Raw genomic sequence first — 12,956 nt, forward strand, 5'->3', positions numbered from 1 at the left:
GCAAAAAGCCATCCATCTGAAAAGTGAAATTATGGGGCTAAGCTGGCTTAAGATGACACCATTAGGAGCCCACTGTCAGAAGCACAAAAAAGCCCCTAGCCAGTTACTATTATCATGCATTTAAGCAAAGGGCAAACTCTCAGATTCTCTTTGTAACTGATTGCCTTGCTCCACTTAGTCCTATAAAGGAGATATTGGACTCCTTTATCCAATAGGTTTTACAACCTAATGGTATAAAATAGACCTGGTAAAGGATGGCCTTCCCAGTTCCTTTAGATCTTGCTCATGTAATCTTCCTGCTGCAAAGTGAGAATATGACTCCTATTAAATGTAGTTCAGGATGTTCTGCCAAAGGCGATATTATTACTCCAGACCTGTGACTGTTCCAGCAAATGAAGACCTAAGTAAACTCCACAACAGCACCTAGTGTTCTTTAAAGGACTCCTGGTTTGAGCAAACATTTCCACATAAATAAATTAACACTCTCAGGAGTTTTGACATGCTCATGTTACTGGTATATGAATGTACATTTGGGGGCACGCCTCTTTTAGGGGCAAAAGAGGAGTCCTCTACAGCCCTCCCCCAAATTAGAAAATCCCATAGCATAGTAGGGATCTGCTCAGAAAACAGAGTTCTAGATGGTATCCCTTGTATGAAATAAACTTCACTCAGACCTTTGGACCCTCTCTATCCAGAATGCTAAGGAAATAGACTTTTCAAGAATCCCCCCCAAATAGTCCAAAAGTTAAATTCACTGTTTTGTGTACTAAATAATAATGAAAATGATACTGAATTATGTATTTAATAAAGAATAAGTATGAACTAGTCAGAAAATACTTAAAAACTAGACATTTGTTTTCTCAAGGATCTCTTCCATGGAATTTCTATCCTGCTATAGTCTTTCTATTTTGAAACGTGGGTTAAATTAAATTATGTATTTTTAATACAGAGGAATGGTGTTGATTTTCCTCCTCAGTCCTCTTCTGATTTTCTATTATTTTAGAAAGGACACAAAGTATATTATTTATGTTTTTAGAAATACTGTTAAGTGGAATGACAAGCGTGGCCAAACAGCATTATCTCAGAAAGCAATCTCTGGAACAGGAGACATTTGGGATTCTCAAAAGTACTTTCAGTAAGAAAAAATTTTTTAAAACGTAGTATAATGCTAGGAAATTAACTTTAGTCATTAAAGCAGGCAATAAATATCTCAGAGTAATTACCACCATGATACGTCACCAGGCTTGAACGGTCACTATTTTAGAGATTTACTAATCCTAATTAGACATTATATTCCTTATGGGTCCTAAACTTTTGAGAGATTAAATAACTAATTGATAAAAGAACTACAATAAATATATATATATTTTTTTAAGATTTTATTTATTTGCGAGAGAGAGAATGAGAGACAGAGAGCACGAGAGGGAAGAGGGCAGAGGGAGAAGCAGACCCCCTGCTGAGCAGGGAGCCCAATGTGGGACTCGATCCCGGGACTCCAGGATCATGACCTGAGCCGAAGGCAGTCGCTTAACCAACTGAGCCACCCAGGCGCCCCTACAATAAATATTTTAATATCATTTTACCTTTCTACGGGGCTTGACAATTCATCAACTGTCTTTACTTACATTGTTTGATCCTTAAGACAAGTAGGCAAATGAGGTAAAGTGGATTTTATCCCACCTCCCATCCTGGCCCTCATTTCTGTTCTGGCGATTTTTCCTAACAGACTTGGAGAAAGAAAAATCAGAGGCTAAGTGACTTTGCCCTAGATCACAAAGCTGGAACTGGCTGGCACTAAATATTATGCCCGTATTCTTTACTTCCTTCCAGGAAAGCTGATGTATCTATAACTGTTGGTCTTCTCTTAGGTTTCATGGGTGGACAGGTTCAGTGAGTATTCTGAACGGCATGCTAGGTAATTTGATATTTACGCCCAGGAAGGCAGCAAGGTCTAGTGGTTCCTAACCTTCCGTGCCTCGAACTCACCATTAAGAGGTGGTAGGACTGAATTGAATCCATGCACTGAAAGGGTTGTAGCCACAGAGTGTATCCTGACTGTAGGGAGGAGACACTGAACATGTAGAATGCCTGAGAAACAAAAGTGCATATTTCATTGGCACTGGACAAATTGTGAGACGATGAACTTTTATTCAGATTTAGAGCTTAGTGTTGGTTGAGACAGGAAATGCCTCTGACGGCCGTCAGCCATATAGCTGTGTTTTCGGACGTACTCCTGAAATTCCCACATTTATTTATTTTTTTATTTTTTTAAAGATTTTATTTTATTTATTTATTCATGAGAGACAGAGAGAGAGAGAGAGAGGCAGAGGGAGAAGCAGGCTCCCCGCTGAGCAGGGAGCCCGATGCGGGACTCGATCCCAGGACCCTGGGATCATGACCTGAGCCGAAGGCAGACGTTTAACCATCTGAGCCACCCAGGCACCCCTGAAATTCCCACATTTAAAGATTCTCACTGTCGGTGCTAGAGGTGGGATCCCTGTCTGGGATGTGACTGTCTAAGAGGATTTGCTTGTACTTGTGACTCGGAGCAAAGCGCCAGAATCCACCGTTGGATTCGTGTAGGGTTTTCAAAACCATTTCTGCTTTCACCACAGCTTTTGGTTGAAACAAACCCTCAGTGTGGAATATGGGTGTTTTTTTATTCTTTACCACCCACCCCTACTTACTGTAGTCTTTCAAAATGGTATTTTAGGACTGAAACTTAGTCCTGAGAAAGGTGTTCCAATGGTGGAAAAGGTTTGGGCACAAAAGTGTTCATTACACTATTATTTATGATAATGAACAAGTCGAGATGCCCAATCTTTCGGAAATGATGATGTAAATCAGGCCCATCCTGAAGTTGGAATACTACGTAGCCATTAAAAGTTATGCTTTATGGAGACTTTGAATGACATAAGTGACAGAAATCACATTATTAAATAATACTATTATTGATAAAATATCATTACCGTGACTAAACAAAGCAATTAAGAGCAAACACACGTATTTGTATGTATTATGAGGTGCTCATCTAAGCACTTGACATACATCACGTCACGTTGAGGTTAGTACTCCTGGTACATATGAGGGAAGTGCTTTTGGTAAGTTCATTTTTCAGATGAGGAAACTGGATTCCAGATGTTGGGTCACAGAGCTAATAAGTGGAGGAGTGGGGATTTGAACCCCTGTCTTAACCACTCTGATTGTTCTTCCGCATGTAATGTTTGTCACACATGATCTCCTCCATACTGCTGCATGTGTGCATGTGTGTATGGAAAATTTGGAAGGGCATGTGACCCAATTTCCGACTCTGGTGACCGGCGTGGTGGGAATTTGGATGGCTTAACCTTGTCGTAGTGTTTCTGTATCTTCACTTGATCTTAGCCAAAAGGCCTTCTAAAGAGCATGTGCTGTTTTTGTTATTAGGACATAATGCAATTTTAAATAAATGAATAAAGGGGAGCCTTCTTTATACTTTCCGGAAATTCCTGTCGCTGAGTGAAAACCCACCCCTACGCTGTCATTTCTGTGTTTTCCAGTTTCTGTACAGTCAGACCAGAGTGGCCAGGCTTCCTCCACCATGATTTGGAGGCATCACTTGAGTGGGTTTGGACACATTCCAAATTTGCCTGGACACTTTTCTGCTTGCCCAATCGTATGCAAAAATCCAGGAGGCATGGGAGAATATATGATCTGAGTTCTGGATCCCTCAGATCCCATCTTGTAATTTTTAGTTGATTTGGCTAAATGTATGGGCAGTTTAGCCATGGAACAAATGCGAGTAAAATCTTTATGGGATAAATAATGGGAAACATTTTCAAATGGTGCGCTGTTTCCATTGAACTATGGACAGATGGGGTGTTTATGCTATTTAAAATGCAGCCCCCCCTTTTTTTTAGCCTTTTGCTGGTAAAAAATAGAATCAGAGTTCTTTTGTTTTTTCCTTGACTTTCTTCTAAATTTATTTATTTATTTATTTATTTATTTATTTATTTATTTATGAATGAGAGAGTGAGTATACAGGTGCGTGAGCTGGGGAGAAGGGCAGAGGTAGAGAGAGAATCCCAAGCAGATTCCACGCTCAGTGCAGAGCCCCACACGGGGCTCAATTCCACAACCCTGAGATCACGGCCTGAGCTGAAATCAAGAGTTGGATGCTTAACGGACTGAGCCACCTAGGCGCCTCTCTGCTAAACCATATTTTCAATGTTTGCCTTTATAAACTATAATTTGCAATGATCAAGTCATACCCCAAATGCTAAAGGAGTCTCTTGAAAGACATTTGAAAGAGTCCCTTTCTTTTAAAAATATGTATGAAGATAGTTACCAATAAAACATTGGTTGAAGATTTGCTTCAACATAATTGGAGGCTGTGAGGATACAGATGAAGGAAGATTGGTCATGAAGCGGAGTGATGGGCATATAGGAGCTCATTACTCTTTCCACTTTTGTTCATGCCAAAACATTGTCATCACCAAAAAAATGAATCAGACACCTAACTGCTCTCCTGGTGATTCCATTGCATCATGAGATGCAACAAATGTCGGTTGAAAGGGAAATTTTCAGGGAAGTTACATAGAACTTTAGTCTATAAAATGCCAAAACAAGCAGTTGAAATGTGAAAAATTCTGACAGTCTATCACACTGTTTGCATACAAGGCTTAACCATGCCAAAGAATAATTTGACTTTTTTTTTTCAACTTAGCTAATCTTATAGTAATCATATTAATGGGTTTTGATATGGTAAGTATGGCTTTTGAGCTGTAAGCCTTTTAGAAGCCCTTACTCTCTTACCCATGAACTTTGTGCAAGTATCTGAAATGTTCCCTTGGATTTCAGACTCTCAGCCCTCCAGGCCATCCTACCTGTTCCCTCGAGACTGGTAGCACTTTTCCTTCGTCATGATCCTTGCCTGGAATTTGACAGTGGACCTCTGGTTACCTGTGCATAAGATCTATGTTAGTCTTGCCCAAACCTACCCTGAAGATTGATTTCTTCGACTACAGACCATTTCCTAGAAATGGAACCATACAATCAAGCAAGAGCATTTTGAAAGCTCTTGATACTCATTTTCAAATAGTCTTCTGAACGGGTTGTACCACTGTGCTCCTACCAAGGATGTAACTGTGCCCATTTCACCATACACACAAAGAAGCAGTGGGCATTATTATTTTTCAGAATCTCTCCTGATATGGGGGGGTGGGGTTCTCCTTTTTATTTATTTATTTATTTTTAAAGATTTATTTTTTTATTTTAGAGAGAGAGAGCACATGAACGGGGGTGGGGGAGGAGAGGGGCAGAGAGAGAGAGAGAGGCAGAGAAGCAGTCTCACCACTGAGAGTGAAGCCTGGCGTAGGGCTGGATTCCAGGACCCTGAGATCATGATCTGAGCCGAAACCAAGATTTGGAAGCTTAACCGACTAAGCCACCCAGGTGGCCCTGAAGTCTCCTTTTTAAAAAAATTATCACAGAGGTTGAGTATTTCCCAAGTTTTCATTATCGTTCACTTTTTTTTTCCATTTAAAATGTATTTGTTCATAAATGCCCATCCTTTTTTAAAAAAAAAAAAGATTTTATTTATTTATTTGACAGAGAGAGACACAGTGAGAGAGGGAACACAAGCAGGGGGAGTGGAAGAGGGAGAAGCAGGCTTCCTGCCGAGCAGGGAGCCCGACTCGGGGCTCGATCCCAGGACCCTGGGACCATGACCTGAGCCGAAGGCAGAGGCTTAACAACTGAGCCACCCAGGCGCCCCATAAATGCCCGTCTTTTATTATTACCATATTCATAGCACTGTTTTACAGCAGGATACAGGCTCACCCTCTGTTCTCAAATGTAAACTTGCTGAGAGGATCCTGTTATCTGACCCATTTCTGCATTCGCAGTACCTGCTCTGATATCTGGTGCAGGGTAGGCACTCAAATGTGCAAAGAATACAATAGTGTCCATTTTGAGTAGGAATTTCTATAATATTTGTTGTTGGGAGATCTATTTTATTTCATCAGTGCGTCTGAGAGGAAACCCCTGGAGGGTTCTGGGAAGCCAGTGGCTATAATGCAGGAATAATTGCCCTTCTGATTCGTGAGCTGTGCTCTCCATTATCAGTAGCATCTTGTAGGAAAAGGAACAGTGTTGTGCTGAAATGTGCAGATTGATTGTATGACATCGCACTCACCAGTAATTTCTCTTGCACTTATGCCATCGCCTAAATTAAAGACTTAGTATGATTGACAAATTTGGGGAAGACTTTTTTTTAGCTTGTTGCTGTAGATTATTCTCAATCTTGGTATTGAAAATTAAGAGATAAATCAGAAGCTTTTTATTATTTTTTTTTAAGATTTTATTTTTGTGTAAGCTTTACACCCAATGTAGGGCTTGAACCCACGGCCCCGAGATCGAGAGTCGAATGCTCCACCAACCGAGCCAGCTAGGCACATCGCTTTATGTTATTTCTTACTAGCGCATCTTTTCTCGTTTCCTGCTTCCCTTCTTTCCCTCATGATTTTTGGTCCTATAAAAATCCCTTTTTCATAGAGATTTTCTCATAAATCTTGTTTCTCAGCTATTTCTCATCAACTTTCCTTCACTTTGTATTTCTAGCTTCTGGGAACACTGAACCCAAAGACTGTGATTTTCTAGCAGCATGCCTGGACTCTGGTAAAACCTGAGAAAGCCGATCTTTTAGGTTCTTACTGTTCTGGGTAGATGTCCATTACATCACAGTCTTTTTTTTTTTTTTTTTAAAGATTTTATTTATTTATTTATTTGACAGAGAGAGACACAGCAAGAGAGGGAACACAAGCAGGGGGAGGGGAGAGGGAGAAGCAGGCTTCCTGCAGAGCAGGGAGCCTGATGCAGGGCTCGATCCCAGGACCTCGGGATCATGACCTGAGCTGAAGGCAGACGCTTAACGACTGAGCCACCCAGGCGCCCCATTACGTCACAGTCTTAATGAAATTTTGTGTCACTCAGCTCTCCCCAGGTCACCGCCACTTACAGAGCTAAGCAGAGTTTTGCCTTCTCTTCCCACATTGTGCATGGAATTCCTCTGAAAGAGTAAAGTAAGAGTCATCCATTTCAAACACCTCAGATTCCAGTCCTGTTTTTTAAAAGCATCTTCTCTGTTGCCACAGTCTGAGATGTACCTAGAAAGGCCAACCCTACAAAGGAATATTTGATTACCCACCCCCCAGTTCATTCCATCTCCTCAGTTCCTTGTTCCATCAAAGCCTATGATGCTTTCTCCTTCTTTTCATTCTGGTGTCATTTGGTGACAGATGGTGAATAAAAGCAGCGATCCCAGGCCAGGTGGCAGAGTATCTGTGTCTGCATTTTGACGACACCTGTCACTGGAGAATCTAGGCATACAGACTGAGACAGTGTCCAGGGACCAGGCAGAGGAAGTGGGCAATCTGGAGGCCCCACCAGCTGAGGAGTGTACTGGGGTCTCACGAGCTTATGCAGTTTTGATGTGATTTTGTAGTTAGACCCAAATTTTTAAGCAACTGGCATTTCACAGGAATTGCTCATAACTTGACTCATGTTTTCTCTTGCTTGACTTTCCCACCATGAGGTGCAGGATTCTATGCAATAAAATCATCAATGAAATAAAAGCACAGTCAACATTATGCCACCCCTGTGATTAACCAAGGTTGTTAGTTCAGGTTCTAGAATATTAGGTATATTTTTTATTCTCTGGCGTAACTGCTTAGAACTATGCTTTGGTAAAGAGAGTAGGCTGGAATTGTTCCCCTAGGTGACCTGCTATCCAATCTGCATGTCATTTTCAAGTCAGCTGAACTATCCAAACTAAAGCGATCCACCAGCAGAAATCTATGCCCAGCTTCTTGCCAAGCTAACATTCTGGTGGGGACTGCAGAAATGGAAGAATTGATCATTGTGACCTCTTGACATGACAGGCTTCTTTGACACAGGGCAAAAGAGAGGAGGAATATGCTTCCATTTTCTCTGTGATCAGCTGTCTTTCTCTTGGCCTCCTAATACTTTCTGTTCTGACATATAGAGAGAGATAGGGAAGAGAGGGAGAAATGTATGGATATACGTGTCCGTATCTGCATGTAAGTTTAGCTATTTACTGTCTCTTAAGTGTCACCATCAGTCCATTCTGTGGTTCCCAGATTATAGCAGAGCTTTCCAACTCTAGCTGCTAACACTGATTCATCAGGGCTGCTATTCTCTGGCCATATCAGCAGAGAATGAGCCCTGCCTGGTTTTGAATATGAAGCTTTGTGGCTTGTCTCCCTCGAGTTATCATTTGTCTGATGTCCTCTGCTTCAGGTCACACACTGTGCTACAGCCCACACTTTCTACTACGTGGGAGGGAGCCCTACTTGCTTTACTTTCTGTCCAAACACAAAATGCACTTTATGGCAACACTAGTGTGGAACCTTCCAGAGATTTTTTCTTTTTTTTTAACAAATGGCAGAAGGACATAGGACATTGTTCTGGTGCTGTTTCACCCAACATAACGACTCAGGAACAGCGTCATGGTGACATGATAGTATATGTACATTGCTGTATGTGTATCCTGTCCTGCTCCCATGATGTGCAGTTATTGTCTTGTTTTATTTTGTGAGCCAAAAATGAGATTGGGGCATGAAATCCTACAGCTTTGGATATTCCAGAATCCCTCTCTAATAGCCAAAATTAAGTAGCAACTCTAAATGATACTGAAAAGTCCAACCTAAAGAGCTTTCAGTTCCTTGTCTTTGTTATCTGGAAATTGTCCTTCTCTTGGCAATGATTTTGGCTTTATTCACTTGTACAGTCAGTCGTTCACTTAGTAAATTAGGATGAAATACCTGGTATGCCCCAGACACTATTAGATTATCTCATAGCAAGTTCAGTGTCCAGTGGAGAAATGTGGACTGGTGTTTGTGTTTATGGTATTAAGTAAGGACCATATAAAAGGGTGGACTTGAGCATAATTCTGTTTCCTCATTAGGTTGCTTTTGGTGGGGAACAGAATTCACTTAAACACTTCATCGGGAAAAGTCCCTCCATGCTCTGTGGGAGTGAAATCTGGAAAAGTCTGTCTGCAGTGCCATGTGTGACCATGAATCCAAAATTGTAGCTTTACTGAGTTTTCGAAACCTGGTGATTTTACTTCTAGAAGTTTATCCTAAGGAGCTTAACATGCATATGCACATAGCTGTAAAGATGTTCATTCAAACTTTAAAAAGTAGTGAAAAATTGAATACAATCTCTATGTCTGAAGGTGAGATGAGTTACGTACATTGTGGTCTATCTATGCAGTGGAATCATAAACATACACCACAAGTGATGTTGGGGGCTCCTGGGTGGCTCAGTCGGTTGAATATCTGACTCTCGGTTTTGGCTCAGGTCATGATCTCCGGGTGGTAAGATCAAGCCTCTTGTTGGACTCTGTGCTCAGCTTGGAATGCGCTTGAGATCCTTTCCCCCTCCGCCTCCCCCTCCCCCTCTGTTCCTCCCCCCGCTTGCACACCCACTCTCTCTCTCTCTCTCTCAAATAAAAAAAAAAAAAAGTGATGTTGAAGAATATTTAATAACCAGAAAAAAATGAAGCTATTTTTGTACATGTACTTTTCACACATTTGAGAAATAGGAAAATGTTGGGGGCACCTGAGAATCCGACTTCAGTTTATCAATCACATAGGGTCACTGTGAAAATCAGTGGGCTAATTCACATAAAGCCCAATATTTGGCACATAATAAATGTGATCTGTAATAATGTCCATGATAACAATGATTGGAGATTGCATTGAATAAAGACTACAAGTCTACACACCGAAATATTAACATGGTTTACATCTGCGTGAGAGAATAAACTTTGATTTTGATTGTTCTTTTTTTTTTTTTTCCAGTGTGCCTGAGTAATTTTTAAATTTCTGCAATTAACAGTGGAAGTGTGGTCACTTCGGCATTATGAGCACCAGTATTTTTTTATTAATAGATGTAGGCACTTCATCATTACAGTGGAATTGGGGGGAATGAAACAGTTGCCCACAGGTATTTATGGCTAAGTTTCACCAAGACAAAGAACATGCTTTAGCCATTGTCAGTGGGAAAATTCATTGTATTTCTAGGGCGTCTGTATTAGCAGTGGTGGCCAAATAGCTGTATTAATGTTCTGGTGTGTGATTTGGGTTAATTACTGTCATAGTTTCATTAGACTTTGACATGGCTTTTTTCCCCAGGAAGTAAAATTTGAGGCTATTCAAGATTGGTATTAACTATCTTGCTGCAAATGCATTTCCATGGACAACTAAAATCAACAACTATAAAACCGCAGTGTCTATAGGGGAGCGAGGATTTCCTAATACAGACATTGCATGGAAAGCCTTCTTTGGTTTTTGTTTTTGTTTTTTAAGATTTCATTTATTTATTTGTTTGTTTATATTGGGGGGGGGAAGAAGGGCTAGAGGGAGAGGGAGAGAGAGAATCCCAAGCAGACTCTATGCTGGGTGCGGAGCCCGACCTGGGGCTCGATCCTACCACCAGAGCCAAAACCAGGAGTCAGACACCCAACTGACTGAGCCACCTAGGCACCTGTAGAAAGCCTCCTTTGATTTTACTTGCCTTTGGACCTGTGTTAGTTTACTTGCCTAGAGAAGCATTTAAGACCAGAAGGTTCTAGAGAAGAGACTGGTTGCATTTGCTTCTCTTATTTCCATTAGAACCTTCTTCTTTTTTTTTTTTTTTTTTTAAGCTTTTTGGTAGTTAACCACCTTTGACTCATTAGCCATTCTTTATATTAAATTTTTCCTGTTCAAAGTACTGATGAGGCTCCTGTCTCCTAACTGGACAGTGACCAAAAGCGAAGGGACAAGAGAAAAGCCACCTGCGAAACGAATTAATTGCTACCGGACTGTCAACTCATGACCAACACTCTATATTCCTCAACGTGCTTAATAACTGATTTTATTTTAGTCTGGATTACATCAGACAGCCCATAATCAGGTGCTGAATATGCCCATCAGCATTACCACATTGAGTACAAAATAAGTAAATACCTTCTCTGCCTCCATAACATGAAGGCATTTATCCACTCAGCAGAGATTTATCCAGCAGGGTCGGCGTGCTTGGCACTTCAGGAGGTGCTAAAGAAAGGAATGGTCCTCTGGCCTGGCCTTGCAAGCTCGTCGGGGAGACAGGCCCTGGGTATGTGCAAAGTTAACCAACAATGCAATAAGAGTTTGCAAGGCAGCTTACAGTCCCATCAGCATTTGTATTGCTTCATATTTCCAGACTAAGTAATGTTGCAGAACACCCAGTATTCTGTTCTGTACTACCCGCTCTCATTTCTGAGCGCATGGGCGTTCATTTGTCTTTTCAGTTGTTTTCCATTTTCCCCACATACTCGATTCTCGCTGGGAGGAATTTCAAGGGCTGCAAATGGGTAGGTCCTCTGTAATCAATGAAAATAGTTTATGACACCAGATCTTTGAAATGGTGTCTGAATATGCACACTTTGGGACTTGAGGAGTTATCTCTTTTACTGTATAAATTACTGGCAGCCAGCTGTGCAGGATGAAGCAGGAGTGCTTTGTGGAATGCCAATGGTTTGGAGATTGTAGGGCTCCGTGGGAAGCGACTCAAGTTTTGGAACCTTTACGCAGCTAAGACTCATGGAGCCAGATTGAGAGTCTGGTGTCCCTTCATACATGTTCCCTGTACGGAATAATACTGAAGATGTTCCCTTCTCAGAATTGTTCTACTGAGTCCCTCGAGGGGAACCGTGTGCCCTTCTCTGTGCGGTTCATGCAGAGGTGTTAGATCACACTGACAAGCCATACATTGGTGTCTGGGACTCTGAACTGTTGGTGAAGTAATGCTCTGGGATTTGCTAGCCCAGCCTTTGTCAGCACATGCTTTGAGGAGTACTGGTCCTGGAAGATGCTCGACCTTGGTCAAGTCCTGGGAAATGCTATCTAGTCTAGAATATCCTCCTTCTCTTGGACACTGGTGGTGCAGTTTAGCATAACAAAGGCTCTCTGGCAAGTCCTAAAATAAAAGGAACCTGTCGTTTTCTAACAAGGTATTCCTGAAATTTTGTCTACGCTGGATCCTTTCTTCCTTTAAGTATTGATTGTCCCACCAAAATACTGTTTTCTCTACATTAATTAGGGAATCTGACTGTTGTTTTTGAATAGCTGTCTTCAAAGCCTTCACCCACCTTTGTGTGTGTGTGTGTGTGTGTGTGTGTGTGTGTGTGTGTGTATGTGAATTTTTTGGTGGCTCCTGCCATCCCTAAGAATTAGAAGGTCGGATAAAGGGTCATGGGGCCTGGAAGGGGAACCATGCATTTGAGGTATAGGAATTGTGATGTAGGCAATGGCTTAGATTGTACCAGAAAGACCATGGTCTCCAGTTGGAGCCCTACAGCTTTCTAGCAATAACTTTGACAAACCACTTGTCATAAAGCCTTAGTTGCCAAATCTGTCACGTGAGCATGATTACTTGTTCTTAACCTCAAAAGTATGTTGTGGGCAAATTGAAAAAACGAACGTAAAGCACACGGCGTAGTATGTGGCTCCTTGTCCCCTCTGGCCGGATACTGTTATTAATTTGAGGAAGCATAGACGGTGGCCAGCATTTGGGATGGTCCTCTGCAGAGTCCACCTGGGCTTGATAGAGGCAGTGACTGAAATTTTGAACTGGGTTTGCAGAGGTGCTGCCGGTGAAATGGAAGAGATCCTGCCTGATAGGTTAAGCCAGAAACATTGCCATGTCCCTTAGGTGTGTGTGCGTCCATGTCTGCAAGGAGGGGTCCTTGAGGAATGCAAACAAAACCCAGCAACTCACACAAAGGCTGCTGGAGGAGCTGGGCATCCCGTGTCTGCTTTTTCACCCCTGGGCTGTGGTGTTCCTCCAGCTTCACTGTGCAGTGTGTTTGCTCAGCGCAGAGCACCTACCCTTCAGCGCAGAGCAAGTCCCTTGAAATCCGACCCCAG

General features: G+C 41.8%; 1 protein-coding gene across 4 annotated transcripts in view; it reads left to right on the forward strand.

Annotated features, from left to right (window-relative positions):
* Positions 1-12,956, forward strand: part of PTPRG (protein tyrosine phosphatase receptor type G) — a 701,636-nt gene that overhangs the window by 503,246 nt on the left and 185,434 nt on the right. The gene's annotated exons all lie outside the window — the stretch shown is intronic.

Source organism: Phoca vitulina, unplaced genomic scaffold (genome assembly GCF_004348235.1).
Source record: "Phoca vitulina isolate PV1807 unplaced genomic scaffold, GSC_HSeal_1.0 scaffold13, whole genome shotgun sequence".
Classification (NCBI taxonomy): Eukaryota; Metazoa; Chordata; class Mammalia; order Carnivora; family Phocidae; genus Phoca; species Phoca vitulina.